Source organism: Equus caballus, chromosome 4, assembly GCF_041296265.1.
Source record: "Equus caballus isolate H_3958 breed thoroughbred chromosome 4, TB-T2T, whole genome shotgun sequence".
NCBI classification, from domain to species: domain Eukaryota; kingdom Metazoa; phylum Chordata; class Mammalia; order Perissodactyla; family Equidae; genus Equus; species Equus caballus.
Window position 1 is genome coordinate 58,015,953 of NC_091687.1, and position 17,605 is coordinate 58,033,557.

The 17,605-nt window shown below is 39.7% G+C and overlaps 1 long non-coding RNA gene across 2 annotated transcripts in view; it reads right to left on the reverse strand.

The window, feature by feature from the left end:
• LOC106783052 (uncharacterized) overlaps positions 1 to 17,605 on the reverse strand; it is a 38,729-nt gene that overhangs the window by 7,935 nt on the left and 13,189 nt on the right. Inside the window, exon 1 of one of the 2 annotated variants that reach the window (XR_011437854.1) lies at positions 443 to 603. The exons of the other annotated variant lie outside the window; for it this stretch is intronic. This is a non-coding gene — a long non-coding RNA (uncharacterized lncRNA). Of the gene's footprint in view, positions 1 to 442; positions 604 to 17,605 lie in introns of those variants that run through there. 2 annotated transcript variants of the gene reach the window in all.

Here is a 17,605-nt window from a genome sequence, read left to right on the forward strand (position 1 = left end):
GACTCATGGTGCTCACCTGAACCTTCTTTTTCAGTTACAGGACATCAGCTCCACATCCTTAGAACTTCCTTCTGGAACAACTGACCCCACTTTGCTGCCTCCTCGGCTTGGCCCTTGCAGTCATGCTCCCTCACTCACCCTGCTCTGAGTGGAGGCGTGCCCCAGGCATGGCAGCACACAATTGTTTCGGGTTTTAGAAGGTGGGGCTGATCTCCTATGTGGTTTTTTGAGAAGCACAAGTCTGCTGCAGCTGAAAAGCCCCACCATCCGTAGGCCCACACACTGTCAATACAGTCCTGCCCCATGCTCATGCCCTAACCCACTGAAGTGGACACACTTACCCCACTGAAGAGGCCCTACACAATCCACCAATGCAGGCACACCCCTTGCACACACCCTGCCCCTCGTGTTCGCCCTGCCCCGGAGAGGCAGACCCACTCACCCCACTGCAGAGGTCCCACACACCCTGCCTATGTGGACCCACATGTTGCCCAAGGGCTTGCTGTTGGATGCGGCCAGTCCCTAGGGTGGGCTGCCTGCCCTGGCTGAGCTGGATTAAATAGGTGCTCAAGTGGGTGGGGCAGACTCCTGCACCAACAGGTCAGGGGAGAACTCTAATGGCATCTGCCAGCATCTGTGTCAGCACACCTGTACTAGGTCACAATAATGGTTGCCATGAATGTCTCGGTCCATGGGGAGGTGGTTCTAGCCTGGGGAGGTGTCCTCTCTTGCCAAGATGTGCCCAGAGCTTATTAAGTGAGTCTCTTTTCACCAAAGGACTATGTACCTTTCTTTCTTGTGATTTTAGGTTGCTTTCTGAAACAGATGAATTTGTGCATGAGCCCTTCAAGAGCAGGCTTTTCTTTCTCTTATGTCTGATAGCTTTTGTGGGGGGTATTCTCCATTGTTGTTAATTACTAGCAAAGACAGATATTATGACACTCATCTTGGTTGTGTTGAGTCCAAAAGCTGCTTATTGTGGCAAAGCTCTCCCACTGATCCCCTACTCCTCCAGGAAAAGCTTTGTATCTTAAGATTGCTCCTGGTTGTGAAGCACCATGGCACATCTGTGGCTTTTTCCTCTCCAGAAAGGAATTTCTGCCTCTTCCACTTCATTTGGCACTGTCCCTTGTTGTGGGGGTTCTTTTCATCCAGTTTTCAGTTCTCTTTCAGGGGTAATTGTTCCAATAGTAGTTATATATTGTTATGTCCATAGGAGGAGGTGAGTTCAGAGTCCTCCTATGCCACCATCTCCCTTGAATCTCTTGGCTCCATCTTTTTTTTTTTTTAAGATTTTATTTTATTTCCTTTTTTCTCCCCAAAGCCCCCAGTACATGGCTGTATATTCTTCATTGTGGGTCCTTCTAGTTGTGGTATGTGGGACGCTGCCTCAGCATGGCTTTGATGAACAGTGCCATGTCCGCGCCCAGGATTCGAACCAACGAAACACTGGGCCGCCTGCAGTGGAGCACGCGAACTTAACCACTCAGCCACAGGGCCAGCCCCATGGCTCCATCTTTTAACATCTGCACTAACATTGCCCTTTAAACTCCTCCTTCTCCAGTAAGTGATAGTTTAAATGCATTAATAAACTAATCAACCAAATCTCTCTCTCTTTTTCAGAAACAGCTTCTCTGAGCTTTCAGAACCAACTGAGAATCACATAGCTTCATGGGGAAGATACATCTTCGGAACTCCCTGTCATACCTATCAATTTAGAGTTGAGAAAACTGAGGCCTAGAGAATTGACTCATCCAGCAGTGCCAGACCTGGAAACACATTCTCCTGATTTCTATTCTAGTGCTTTCCCCACTGCATTCTGCTTCCTCCTAAAGCCCTATTTGTATTGTCATCATTTTTTGGCACCAATGGACAAGGTCATACTCTGTTAAGTACTAAGGCAGTGAGCTCTGCCCTTTTCTCTCTTGCTACCCTGCAGTGAATTTTCCTGTCACTTTCCAAATCTATTCTAAATGCCACACACTTTAGTGTTGACAGCTCCTGCACCTGGTAACCACAGATATTTCTTATTTGTGGTGAAGTAAGCTCATAAAGGGAAGGAGAAATTTCACTCCAGCCTTAGGAGTGTTTGTGCATCAGCAAATTACCAGGTTTTTTTCTGACATAGGTAACAATTATTTTTATTTTTTGGTCCTACTTTCTAACATGTGACTTTCTAGATTCCCTCCTGAGCCAAGAGTCATTTGGTTTGTGTGCATTTCTGAGCTTACTGACCTGTGTTCAGTAACCAGCCTGCAAAATCCTCTAATTTTATCAGCTCACAAAATCACTCTACAAGAAAATAATGGCTTCCTATTGTCAGATATATGCATAACAAAAGACTAGCTGTAAGGGAAAACAATCAATAAAACCATTAAGAATATTCTTTTCCTTTCTTGACCTTGAAATCTTGATCTTTCTCAACATGGTCAAGACTTAATAGACCCTACAGTTGGTCCCAGGGGTTCTCATTTTATCTGATGACACTCTTCCTAGCTACATTATGGAGTCTACGTTAAAACTTTCCTTTTCCCGTTATTTGCTCTTTGAAAAATTTAAATGGTAATAAACCCATTTCACCTGCAAAATTCTTTTTTTTTTTGCAAAAATGCTTTTGAAATAGATTTTCTTTTTCTTTCTTAATATCAACATTTCAGCTCCCTCGTCTTTTTTACTCACTAACTTATATTTTCTAAGATTGATCCAGGATTGAAGGGATTTTGAAGAAATTTAGAAGTTAAGGTACAGCTTTGCATGGAGTTTGATTTAACAAATCTTAAAATGAGAAATGTTTTCTCTAATCCCACTATTTTGATAATCATCTAGGATGTACTGAGTAACCAAATATTCTTGTGTTTACTCATTTTTGGTCTTGGCAGAAGTCTCTAGCAGATGCTGTCAGTGCCCTACCTGTAGCCCTCAGACCTTGTGGTGTGTCCTGGCCGACCTCCAATTGCCAGGATCTGCACCTCTGTGCCTTAGGATTATTTTTCCAAAAGTGCAAAAGACATTCTACCCACTGCCATGGCCAAGTAGAGTGCCAGGGAACCCCTCTGGGAGCAGCCATCAACTAATGATGCTTGGATAATTGGTGTAAATACCCTGGTTCCCTTGCCCCTTGGGTGGGATAATTCTCTGTGTGTTTTGCATTTTACATTTCCTGTAAGATTCAGCTCCAGTTCCCACTATGGCAGCAGACTTAACAGTGGAGCCTTTTTTGTCCACCTTCCCATTTTTATATTACTTCTCTACTATTCTATGAGTATTCTCTACACTTTCTCAAATAAACTCCTCGCACCCAATTCTTTGTCTCAGGATCTGCCCCTGGGAAAACTACAAAGTTGAGTCATAAGAGGGTAAACTAAGCATTTTCAAGATTGTAATTCTCTGATGTCTTGATATACAAAGTCCAAAATAGAAATGAATTTGCTGTTGCTTCCACGTTTGGCAGGACCATTATTCAGACATTTCCCTCTTAGTGTGTTTTCCTTGAATGATAGGACTCATTCAAGGGGCTTTTCCTAAGATAATTTTATTCTGTTATTTACTTTGTGGAAAGACCAGGAGCATAGACCCCAAGTTCTAATCTTAGCTCTGCTGAAAACTATCTGGGTGAGCTTGGGCCTCATTCATCTGAAAAATGATGTGGTTAGACTAGGTGTTCTTCTAAGTACCTTAAAGCTCTAAGGATTTATAAGTCTGTGGTTTTCCTAGGTTTTTTGTTTATTTTTTCCTCTTGAGAGTTTTCCCATCTTTCACATTATAGAAGACCATAAATAACCCAAATATCCATCAACAGATGAATGGGTAAACAAATTGTGGTATATCCATGCAATGGAACATTATTCAGTCATAAAAAAGAATGAAGTACTGGTACATGCTACAACATGGATGAACCTTGAAAGCCTTATGCTATGTGAAAGAAGCCAGACACAAAAAGTCAATATTGTATGATGCCATTTAGTTGAAATATTCAGAGTAGGTAAATCTATAGAAATAGAATGCAGATTGGTGGTTGGCAGGGGCTAAAGAGAGGAGGAGCAACTGCTTAATGGGTACAGGCTTTCCTCTTGGGGTGATGAAAATGTTTCTGGAGTTAGATGGAGGTGGTGGTTACACAACATCATGAATGTGCTAAATGCCACTGAATTGTCCATTTAAAAATGGCTAATTTTACATTATATGAATTTCACTTCAATAAATTTTTTTAAAAATTATGTCTAGAATGCTGCTGTACTATGTTTTCAGGCTAGAGTTAAAGATCTTTATCATAAAAAATGAGAATAGAGAGTTACTGAAATGGTACTTTAATGTAATAGCCATAATTTGTCGGACTCCTACCATGTGCCTTGTGCTTTACATTCAGTGTCTATAGTTATCACAGCAACCCTTTTCTATACTGCACAGATGAAGACACTAGCGGTCAGAAAGGTTAAGTCAATTACCCAAGGTTAGGCGACTAGGAACTGGTAAAACTAACACTTGAGGCTGTGTTTGTCTGGACATGTATCAGGATAGTAGAGTTAAATCCAACTATACCAATATACATTAAATGTAAATGAACCAAACCAAAGAAAAGGCAGAGATTGGCAGAGTGATAGAAAAGCAAGACTCAACTCTATGTAAGTCACAAGAGAAGAAACTTAAATATCTAAATTAAATTTGTTTTATCCTTATGAAGTCACCTTCTTTATCTCTGATAATACTCCTTGTCTTGAAGTTGACTTTGATATTAATATAGCCACACCAGCTTTCTTAGACTTACGTTTATGTGGTATATTGTTTTCCATTCTTTTATGCTTAATTTTTCTGTGTCAATATATTTAAAACTATTTAATCTCATCACACTTTTTATCCCTAACATCTTCGGTCACCACTCCTAATGTAAGCCCCTACAATCAACTGTTTTCTCTCCATTCTGTTACTGCTCTGAGTCTTTTCACCCCTGATCCATACTTCTAAACCTCTTCACTATTCCCTCTGGAATCCTACTTTACGGGATGTAACTTCCTTTCTATCTAAATCTCCTTACTGATATTGGATCACCAGCTCACATTAATGAAGTACTTTATCACTATGTTCAGAATCATTTTCTCCATCACCCCTTCTAAACCTTCTCTCTCCTTCAGAGATGTCCGTGTCCTCATAATCCTTTGTCCTCAATACAGTCAACTTTATGTCCACACCATGTCTTCTACTCATCCTCATAACCAAATATCGCTCCTTGTCATCACCTAGAAATGCTCCACTCTGAACTCTTAAATTAATAACATTTACTCTCTGGCCATTACCTCTTCTCAATTCATTCATTCATTCCACAAATATTTATTGATGTCTGCTATGTGCCAGGCATTGTTCTACATGCTGGAGATACATAAGTTAACAAAACAGGTACCATTCCTATATTTTTGGAAAGTATATCCCAGTTCTCCGGTTCTCCTGTTCCATTACCACATCTCTTCTCTCGTCTCACTGAAGAATTATGTTGTTTTGTATGGGCCCCTTGTTTCTTTATCACTTTTCCCAATCAGCCCAAACTCCATACCTACTGGTGCCTTGTACCAGGTTGTCTCCTTCTCCCTTTGAAACTGTTACTCTGTAATATCCTTATACTGAATTTCTACTTCCAGACCAGATGGAGTGACAGACCCCAGATCCAGATTTACTCTCCCACCTTAAACAACTAAACAATCAGACAAAATATATAAAAATAACAGTTTTTAAACATTGGACATCAGGCATGCAGGATAATGGTCCCTGAGAGAACGGATAATAGCGGCATGGACCCTATGATCGTCCCAGCTCTCCCCCTGGCAGCTATAATTCAGGAAAGGAGAACCCAGGCAGAATCTGGAAGTCTCCTTGAATCGCGGAGATGGGGTTGCGAGTCTAGGACGCCAAGAAGCTTGAGTCTGCAGGGCAGAGAAGAGACAGCCGCAAAGAAAGAGTGCTCCAGAAATCAGCAGAGGGTTCCCCTTGTCTTCGGCTGAGTATTAATCAGTGCATGCATGTGATGATACTACCCAAAGCCGGGGAAAGAACTAACCAAAATGAGCAGACAGAACAGTCCTTGTAACTCATATTGGGCCAGGAATAATTCATAATCCTACCACCTAGAGTAGAAAAGCTTTGTAATACGTAGGCATTGGATAGAGTTCTCTGACTGGTCTTGTCTCAGTAGTGGTGAAAAATTAGCCCTAAAGGCTGTTCAGTTCCACCTAGTAAAGCTTAAAAGCAAGCCCCAAAAGCTCAAAGTATCACCAAGTAACTAAGCTGCATCTCAGAACACGAGTCAAGAGTATTTTTTTAAATTTTCAAAAATATCTAGCGCTAACAAATTAAAATCCACCATGCCTAGCATCAAATAAAAAAATTACCAGGCAGGCAAAGAAGCGGGAAAACACAGCCCATAATGAGGAGAAAAAAATCAGTTAACAGAAACTGACCCAGAAATGACATTTATGATAGAATTAATAGACAAGGATATTCAAACATTATGTTTAAGAAGGTAGACAAAAGTATGTGCATATTAAACGGAGACATGAAGCGTATTTTAAATGACCCAAATTAAACTTCTAAAAATGAAAAATATGTTTGAGATGAAAACCATTACACGAATTCAATCCAAACAGCCTGAGCTGCCAGTCTCCACCTGAGCTGCTAGAGACCATATGATAAGCTATAGGGTTGGTATCAGCATCACTTCACATGCATCAACTGAATGTGCGTTACAGTTCTTCTAACATGCCCGTGGTCAGCTCCCTCTCCTGTCTGCTCAGCACTTTTTCCAAGCCTTCACCATTCACCATTGAGCCTTTCCTTACTCTCGTTAAATGACATGGGGACTGCTTCACAGAGAAAATGGAAGCCATCTGACAGGATATCTTGCATGACTCCTTTCCTCTGGTCTCTGGATACAGTCCCCCCACACCCCCACACCACACACACACCTCCATGATCTCTGAGATCTTGATCCACTCATCAATCCCTTTGTTCTATATTTCAAGTTCTACCTAAATTCTGGCACTTTCCTCTTAGCTTATAAGTATGAATCTCCTCTGCTCTTCTCAAAATAATCCACCCTTGCTTTAGATTCTCCTTTCTCCTTTCCTACACAGTCAAGTTTCTTAAAGAAAAGTGTATATGAAACCATAAGACTCTTAGGAGAAAACATAGGGGAAAAGCTTCATTATATTGGATATGGCAAGAGTTTCCTGGATACGACACCAAAAGCACAGGCAACAAAAGTAAAAATGGACAAACTGGACAACATCAAAACTAAAAACTCCTATGCATCAAAGGATACATTCAACACAGTGAAAAGGCAACCGATGGATTGAGAGAAAAATATTTGCAACTCATATATCTGATAAGGAGTTAATATTCAGAATGTATAAAAAAACTTCTACAACTCAACAACAAAGTGGGCAAAGGATTTGGATAGACAATTTTCCAAAGATGATATACAAATGACCAAGAAGTATATGAAAAGATGTGCAACATCACTAATTATTAGGGAAATATACACTTGAGAGTGATTAAGATAGCAAATTTTATGTAATATATGTAATAAATTTTATGCATATTTTACCACAATAAAAAAAAGAATAGAGTACACTTGATTACTCCGCCTTTCCACTTCCTGATGACATCGTCATCACCATGCTCGTCACCTTCATTATCATCAAATAGCAGATCCAATTACCTCCAGGATACCTCCTTTGAAAGTGTCATAGATGCTTCAGCACAGCATGATAAGACTTATCTGATTTTCTCAAACCTACTCCTCTATCTACTCAATTTGTCTAAGCGATGTTTGTCACTCTCTTCCCAAGTGTTAAAGCAAAAAACCTCAGAGTGATCCTAATGCCCTCAGTTCTGCCCACACGCCTCCACTTTGCATCATTCAACAAGTCTACCACTTCAGTGTCTCTGGGTTCTGACCCTGTCTCCACCAGCACTGTCTTGGTCACACCCTCTCCTTGTCTGGGCAATTTGACAATGTGTCTCTACCACCAGTTTTCTGCCCTGTGCCCCCACGTTCATAATCCACTGTCTTAGTGTGTTCTGGCTGCTAACAGAACACCAGAGATTGAGTGGTCTGTAAACAGAAATTTATTTCTCACAGTTCTGGAGGCTGGGAAATCCAAGATCCATTTTCCAGCAGATTCTGTGTCTGGTGAGGGCCCACTTTCTGGTTCATAATCAGCCATCTTTTTACCGTAACCTCACAAGGAGGAAGCGGGGGTGAGGGGTCTTTCTTGGGCCTCTTTTATACAGGCAGGAATCCCACAGGCCCCACCCCCTAATGCCATCACATTTGGCATTAGGATTTAACGTAAGAATTTTGGGCGGGCACAAACATTCAGCCTATGGCATCCACCTTCTCCATCTTCTGAACAGCTACCAGAGAGCTCCAAATCACAAATCTGATCATTCATTCCCCTATTTTAAATGCCTTCAAAGCCTCCCCAGGATAAATTGCAAATGAGACCACCCTAGCTGGCCCCTGCCTGACTCTGCCGCCTCCTCTCTCCCCTCTGCCCCTCACAGACCTTTCTTTCCTCTAGTCCTGCTGAAAACATTGAGTGCAACACGTGTTCTGTGCCTCCCCATTCCAGGCACACTCACTCCCAACTGTTCATCTGACTTGGCTCCTGCTTGTCCTGAATTCAGGCATTTGTCCAGACACAGCCTTGTCCCTGAGCAAAGAGCGGTTCCCTCTCTCCACAGTCATTCCCACTCTGGGCAGGAGGGGTCTTCTTCACCGTCTACCTTTCCCATCAGATGCTGAGCCTCGTGAGAGCGAAGACTGCTCTTCATGACACACATCTTTATCAAGCTGATATTCAGTGTACATCACTGTACTAGATCTTTCTGCCCTCATGACCAGTGTTTGGAAGAGTATCTGGCATAGCGGGAACTTGATGTTTGTTGAGTTGAATTTTAAATCTTTTCAGTTTAATTAGCTTTAATAAATTATCTTCAAAGTGCCTATAAGAGTAGGAGGCGAGCTAAAGTTTTCCAGTAACACCTCAGGGGAGGGAGACGAGGAGAGCAATGGCCTTGGGAAAAGGGAAGCAGGAGTCAAGGAGCTTGGCCTGAGGCTAATGGGAACACAAACAGCAAATTTGTGTTTTCCTCTCCTGTGTGTCGCTGGGAGATAAAGTCAAAATGCAGCCAGTGTGAGACCTAAGTGAGAGTGTGCATCGAAGGAGAGTTACTAAGTAAGGGCTTGTCCGCAGGTCCCCAACTTGGCCTGGGAGACCGTTTCTTCTGCTTCTCCGAGATTCTGCTCTGGATCTTAGGCAAGAATATTGTGAGAAATAGAAAAAAGGATCATAGGCTTTGATTTTACAATTGCCTGAATATTGACCAATATCTATTAAATTTCTATGTCCTGATATCAAAATTACCTTCTGCTTTAGAATGTCACCTCCAAGTTGGTCTTCCCCATGCCCTCTTGGGCCACTGTTACCTCTCACTGCTCAGAGCCACAGGTCTTAGGAGCATCGAGGAGTGCCAGTCACCCTGGATAAGTAAATTTTACAATCCAGACGCTAATTACTAAGAGACAAGACTCTGCAATGGAAGCTTCTCCCACCTGTGAGTAACAATGGCGGGGAGGCGGCTATCAGAATGGGCCTTAGAGTCGTGGACTCTTCTACTCATTCGGTGAATAACCTAGTGGAGTCACTCAAACTTCCCATGCCTCAGTTTCCTCATTTTTAATTGGGGCTAAAAACAGTATTAGAGTTGTTGTGAAGATTAAATGAACTACATGTCAAGCCCTTAGAATTGTAATGGGCTCATAACAAGTGCCACCTAGTATTATCATTTATCAAGAATATAAAATGTCATTCCACACAGGCCAGCCTGGCTTGAGCGCTGCATAAGAGTGCTCAGGCCTGGCTACTTTATTTTAATTATGTGATATTTTGATTCCTGAGTGGAGTCGGTCAATGGAAGTAATAAATTTAAGATCCGCAAATTAGCACAGTTCCAGTAAGATAACTGTCATGTCCCATATTAGAAAATTTTTCATTTAATTTTTTTCTCTATTGCTTGTTATTGTTTCACGTTCTTTCAAAAGCTGCTTTCCCAATTGGACAGGAAGGTCCCTGAGGGCAGAGACCACACCTAGCGCTTGCAGACACTCAGGGGGACACTGAGTTGACCCCAAGGTGGGTGCTTTGTGCCTGAGAGTCTTGTTGTTAGATGTCCTGGGCACTGTCCTGTGGCTTTCCTGATACAGCTCTCTCTGCCACATGGCTACACTCTGGAGAAAGACCTTGGGTTACCAGGACAGAATGCTTGCTTCTGTTTATCCTTTATATTCTGCCTTCTTCCAAAAGGATTTGAGCCAAGGGGCAGGACTTGACACACATCTGGCCAAGGGCTGGTGCAAAAGTACAAGAGTAAATAATAAGCAGCATATCATTAGCAAAATCAATTTTAAAATGTGAAACAGGCAAAATAATAGCAAGTCTCTATGCATAAAACCTGTAATGTGCCTGAGATTCTGGAATTGAGGAACTTTATTTATCAGTAGAATCAGTGGGTCATCACCAACGCAACATTTCAAAATATATGTCTGCAATCCCTGTCTCCTCTGATTTTTAAAGCAGCCTGTGCAAAATGGGAAACTCCAAACATATACACGTGTGCTTGTTCCACAATAAATTACTTTTCCAGAAGCATTCTTGGACATCTGCTTCTTAACATTACTCCCACTCCCCCAGAACACTGCCATGACTTTAGGTTATCTATTATCAATTACATGATCAATATTATCTAATAACAGATAACATCAACATCCTCCAGCTTAGGGTATCCACAAGTTCAAATTCGCTAGTTCAGAAAGTGCCAGGACTTTCTGAGAAACCCACAAGGCACCCTGAGACAGCAGAGCACAAGGATTCACACATCTGGGGAAAAGTGCATGCTCAGAAGTCTCCCAAATGTCATTTTGGGAAATTCCTCTTTTCTCTTTGATCTCAGCTGCTTCCCTTGATCTCTCTTTTTTTTTTCTCTTTCTTTCACTAAGCCTTAAAAATGGCCAGGTTTTATTTAGAGGAGAGCATAATTTAATAAGGATAAGAGTATATGATCAAGTTTATTAGACACAGACCCCATTGAGAGTAAAATTTACCATTGAATTCGTCTTTGTATCTCCTACAGTGCTTTGAATAGTGTCTTACCCACAGCAAGTATGCAACAAATATTGAATAAGTGAATCAATGATGCATAATGTATGACTTGAAGCTCCTGGTATTTTCCAGCCAATCAGGCTTTTAATTACTCTTTAAAATATCAAGATTTAGTGGCATTATTCATAATAACCAAAAGGTGCAAGCAACCCAAGTGTCCCTCGACAGATGAATGGATAAATAAAATGTGATGTATACATACAATGGACTATTACTCAGCCCTAAAAAGGAAGGAAATTCTAACACATGCTACAGCATAGATGAACCTTGAGAAGATTATCCTAAGTGAAATAAGCCAGTCACGAAAAGACAAATACTGTATGACTCCACTTATATAAGGTACATAGAGCAGTCAAATATGGACAAACAGAAAGAGAACTAGTGGTTGCCAGGGGTTGGAGGAGGGGGAGGTAGGGAGCTGTTCAACGAGTATAGAGTTTCAGTTTGGGAAGATGGAAAAGTTCTAGAGATTGGTTGCACAACAACGTGAATAAACTTAACACGATCGAACTGTACACTTAAACATGATTAAGACAGTGTGTTTTACCACAATTAAATTTAGAAGTAAAAAATAATATCAAAATCAACCTAATTCCCAATTCACAAGTTATTTGAAGTGTTTGCCCAAAAAATGTAATTCAGTTTTTACTTTGTGCTTAGACGAACACGTGGGATGGTGGTTGCCACACAGATGAATGTATGGATGAAACAGACTATATCACAGCAAGTGAAAGCACAGTGTGGAGGAATAGTGAAGGGAACTGGAGAGGTCTGGCCCAGAGGGAGAGGATTTGCTCTGGAGGTGATTGATTTCCTCGAATAGCTGAAGAGCTGTCTTGTGAAGGAGGGATCAGATCCGGCCCAGTTGCCTCCCAAAATGGAATATGAGCTGGGTGGAAGCTCCAGAGATACAGATTTCAACTCAAACTTTCTATAAGAATGCTGTTTAAATACGAAATGAGCTGTCTCGAGGGGAGTTCCCCAGCAAAACAGGTCTTCAAGAATAGTCTGCAAAGCTGCTTATCTGGATGTTATAGAAGGAATTCTTCAGAAAAGTGCTTGTTTGGAATTCTTCAGAAAAGCACTTGTTTCTATAAAACCCCAGACCCCTTCCTCTTCTTTGAGACATCCTACAGTCATGAAAGTTCTCCCTAATGCTATAGTCTAAATAAAATCATCTCTTTAATTTTGGGTGCATTCTGTCCCGTTCAGTTTTGGTTCTGTGACTTGGGTGGGATCGGACCTCACTGTCAGGTCCCTGTTAACTCTACCTAAATAGCGACACCTCTCGGAGCCCTCTGCACTGGGCACCTGACTGGTGACCCAGGGCCCAGTGGTGAGTCCAACTCCTGAGCTTGTGCTACAGATTCAATCACTGGTAGCCTGGTAAAGATTTGATCTGGATTCTCTTTGAGTACTGGCTGCTCTTCTGGTGCCTGCTTCTTTTGATATTATGGTCTGACCATTTGGTGATCTCTGTAAGTGGACTGATGGTTCACAGAGATCTTGCCTCCATTGGCCAAAAGACAAGAGAGAATCTGGTACATGAGTCTCTTCTGTTGATTTGTGTATTTGTCTGTTTTGAGCTGAAATCAATAAAGAAGTCACAGCTACTAGGAAAAGAACAGCTCTTTGGTATGGTTCAATGAGTTGTGTAATTCTGTGTTCACGCTTTATCCATGGCTGAAATTGTAGAAGGGAAGCCAGAGGAATCTGTGTCTATCTGTGTTTACAGAATTCAGAAAAGCTGTTACCTCTCATTGTGTCAAAGCATAATATTTTTCTACCTCAGAATATTACCAAATTAGATGATAAAATCTAGGCTTTCTCCCTTTCCTTTGAGACATCCCTCTTAATCAACACTCTTCCTATTGTAATAGCCTAAATAAAATCATCCTCTTAATTGTCTGGTGCATTTTCTCTTTTATAGGCGAGATGATCTTTAAGTAGGTAGGATAACCATATATAACAACATATTTTACCATCCAGGACACTTTGGAGCTTGAAAGAGGATACTAGTATAGTAAAAATATAATTTTAAAGAATATATATTTGTTGATCAAGAAATTGTTTTTATTTAACTGGTAGACATACATAATAGTTCTATGCAAATTTTATTGAAAAATAAAATTCTTTCTAAAAATAAAAATAGCACATATCTGTGTACATTGAAACAAAAAACATTTTATACTGATTATCAAAATAATCCTCTAGATTGTACCCAGAACAATATTAAAAATAACATAAGGGGCCAGCCTGTTGGCTCAGCGGTTAAGTCGCGTGTTCCGCTTCAGTGGCCCAGCGTTCACCAGTTTGGATCCCAGGTGTGGACCTATGCACCACTTGTCAAGCCATGCTGTGGCAGGTGTCCCACAAATAAAGTAGAGGAAGATGGGCATGGATGTTAGCTCAGGGCCAGTCTTCCTTAGCAAAAAGAGGAGGATTGGTGGCAGATGTTAGCTTAGGGGTAATCTTCCTGAAAAATAAATAAATAAATAGCATAAGCATTTAAAAAAATCATTTCCTAATTTTAATCCATTTCTTAGCTATGTTGGTCTCTGCACAGTCATTAGCATCTTTCTAAAGAGTATATGTGGTCCTATTTTTTAACTTTTTCATAAAATTACCATCAATCCTCTTCACATTTACATTTTATGGTTGATGTATTTGAAACTGCCCTTTCTCTGTAGGCTAAAATACCTTTCATTGAGAAAACACTCTCTCTACAAGTGCTTACGTACCTGGTAAGGTCAAGTGCAAAAGCTGCCAAACGGAAGCTTTCCACAGTTCTGATTTTTTCATATTAAATTGTGAAAATATCTCAGCCTGAAGAGCCTCCTGGGTCCTATTTCATTTCTGTTTAGAATATCTTGCTTAAACAAATGTTTTTACAAGATAACACATCAAATAAGTTGTGTCTATTTATGATTCTATTGAATATTCGGCCAAACTAAGATGCTACTAGATGTTCTATTCTAGCAAAGAATATAAATTTATCCAACTGAAATTAGAAGCATCATCAAAAAATTCTTTCTACATGTGGAGATATTCCAAAAAAAAATGGAGAATGTAAAAATTGTATCTTACACACTGTTTGAGTGTTTATTAGTTTATTGCTTGTGTAGGAATGCATTTCAATCTCTTCTGGCTTGCAAGCTTTGTTTTTAGTAATTGCGATTTGCTAAACACTTCAAAAGCTGAAGCTTTTCGATGCTCTATTTTTGTGTACTGAAGATTGTACATTAAAGATTTCCAACTGATTTTGACAAAATCCAACTAAAATGTAGAGGATTAACTTACCAAAAAGTTCTACAGCATCCTAAGAACACCTAAGCTGATTTACAAAGTAGTTCTTCAATAGCTAAAAGTTTCTAAAAGTCACCTGACAGCAGGCAGGAGAGAGTGAATACTTCCATGCTGCATTTTTTACTTTCAATTAATAGCTTCATCACAAAAATTCTGAGTTTCAGCTACTCCACATACATATAAAAAACCATATATTCAACAACTACTGCTTCCATTTTGATTAGTAGAATATTGCAATATATTTGAATGAAATTATAAATTATATATGTAACACACCAATTTCAAGTACATTTCTGCTCCTTTAGTTTTTTAAATAAGAATATTGTTTTAAGGTGCACAACGTGATGGGTTAATACATGTATAAATCGTGAAATGATTACCATAATCAAGTTAATTAGCACATCCATCACCTCACAAAGTTGCCTTTTTTTAGGTTTGGTGAAAACACTTCAGATCTACTCTCTGAGCCTATTTCAAGTATAGAATACAGTATTATTAACTAGAGTCAGTTTGCTGTGCATTAGATTCCCAGAATTTATTCCTCTTATAAGTGAAACTTTGTACCCTTTGACTAACATCTCCCCATGCTCCTGATGCCCCAGCCCCCGGTAACTGCCATTCTCTGGTTCTGTGTTTGACTCTTTTAGATTCCCTGTATAAGTGAGATCACACAGTATTTGTCAATTATACCTCAAAAGAGCTAGGGGAAAAAGGAAATTTTACGACATGATTCTGAGACCCTCAAGAGTTTGTGAGGCAATCCCTAAGTAAGACACATGATACTCTTTGGAGGCAAACTTCATGTGAGGTTCCTTACCGCTTTCAACTATTTATGAGTTTACGCTAAGGCAGATTGTGTTTTTACACAATGACCACAAATATTGAACTTTTCAAGGCTACAGTTTCACATTAACAATAATACAGTTTCAGATTTCAGACTTAAATATACACGAGGAAGCATAATGGCTCAACCTTGCAAGCACGTCCTCCACCTTTTCAGCATCATTTAAGGAAACAGAAGACAGCGGCTCCAATATGCGATTTAGGCAGCACCAGCAATTGTGTTGGAAAGCTTTGTCCCCCACTCTCCGTTCACACTGACCTTACTGTTATTTAAGATGCATGAAAAGAGGAGTATTGGATGTGGTGGGAAGCCTGCTGTGGTAGGCTCATAGTAAAATGAGTTCAGCGAAGTTTTACGAAAATTTTATCTTGAGTTTCTCATGGCATTAGAGGGAAAAGCCCCACTCTGAAGAAGCCCTACTCTGAACTTTTGTTCAGTCGAAAGAGACAGTGTTATCTGAACTGCCTGAATTAATGCCCCATTTTGGGCATCTGGAGAAGCAGCAATTCTCTACTGCGAAAAATAAATAAAGCACTCCAGGTTTTCAGAAGGGTATGATTCATCCATTTAAGAACAATGAACTAGTTTTTGCTGTAAATTCCGAGTCTTTTGGTGTAAGATATAAATAGCAATTTCATGTTTCTAATAGCTTTTAATACTCTAATAGTAGACTAGAATAAGTACAAAAAGGATAATTAATAAATTGAAAACTGCAATGAACTTTATTACAGGTGCAACAGCAATTGACATTATCCAATTGCTAATTTTTCTGTAAGAAAGATTATTGAATAAATACGTGTAAACAAAACAGAGTATTGTTTTTACCACGATATTATCATATATGCTTTGCCCATATTTGTATTCATATTATCAATTTAAAAAACTTATTGGTTTATCTTTTATGTTAAACTTTATAATGGAATTTATAAAATTTTGTAACTATTTTTAGAATTGTAGCAATTTTAGGATTGTAGCAATCAAATAACATCAGATGTTCCTTGACAGAATGAATTTCCAAACACTCTATGTTGAACCCATGAATTGGGTGAAAAAAACTGGACAGCGATCAAAATTAACTCGATTTTAAAAAACCCGCACTGATATGAAAATGGCATCATTTAATTATTTGCAAAGTTCTTCTTTTGATAGTGTAACCAACACATTAAGAGCTATTGCTTTGTTTTTGAACATCCACAAAAAAATCTGGAATTGAGAATGAGTGAAATTAATTTAGAACAGGTAGGCAAACTACAGACCACAGCTAAGAATTGTGTTTTACATTTTTAGTGGGTTGAAAATAAAAATCGAAACCGAAGCCAGAGGAGACTATGTGACAGAGACCATATGGGGGCTTCAAAGCCTGCAACATTTCCTATCAGAACTTTTAGAGAGAAAGCTTGCAAACCCCTGACGTAGAACAGCAACCTTGATCTCACCGAAATACCAAGCTCCACAGAGTGGTATGTATACGCACTTCTCAAGCTGCACGTTCCATCATCATCTTCAGGCAAAGTCTTCCTATAATACAAATTTTGAAATAGATGCTGACTCCTTTTTAAGGAGATTTGTGTCCTCTGTTTTTCATGTGCTCCAAGGTATCACTATGACACCAATAGTAGATGGTAAATATTGACAATTTGGGCAAGGTACCAGTTTGTCAGCAACTTTTTTTAAAAATAGAAATTTCAGTTTTTTTAATTATTTTTTAATTGAGTTCATAATAGTTTACATAATTGTGAAATTTCAATTGTACGTTATTTCTTGTCTGTCACCACACAAGTGCTCCCCTTCACCCACTGTGCCCACTCCCCACATCCCTTCCCCTGGTAACCACTGAACTGTTTTCTTTGTCCATGTGTTTGTTTATATTCCACATATGAGTGAAATCATATGGTTTTAGTCTTTCTCAGTCTGGCTTATTTCACTTAGTATAATTCCCTCCATGTCCATCCATGTTGTTGCAACTGGGATGATTTCGTCTTTTATTTTGGCTGAGTAGTATTCCATTGTATATATATACCACATCTTCTTTATCCATTCATCCATCGATGGGCACTTGGATTGTTTCCATGTCTTGGTTATTGTGAATAGTGCTGCAAAGAACATAGGGGTACTTATGTTACTTTGGATTGTTGATTTCAAGTTGTTTGCATAAATACCTCATAGTGGTAGTACTGGGATAGCTGGGTCGTATGGTAGTTCTAGTCTTAGTTTTTTGAGGAATCTCTATACTGTTTTCCATAGT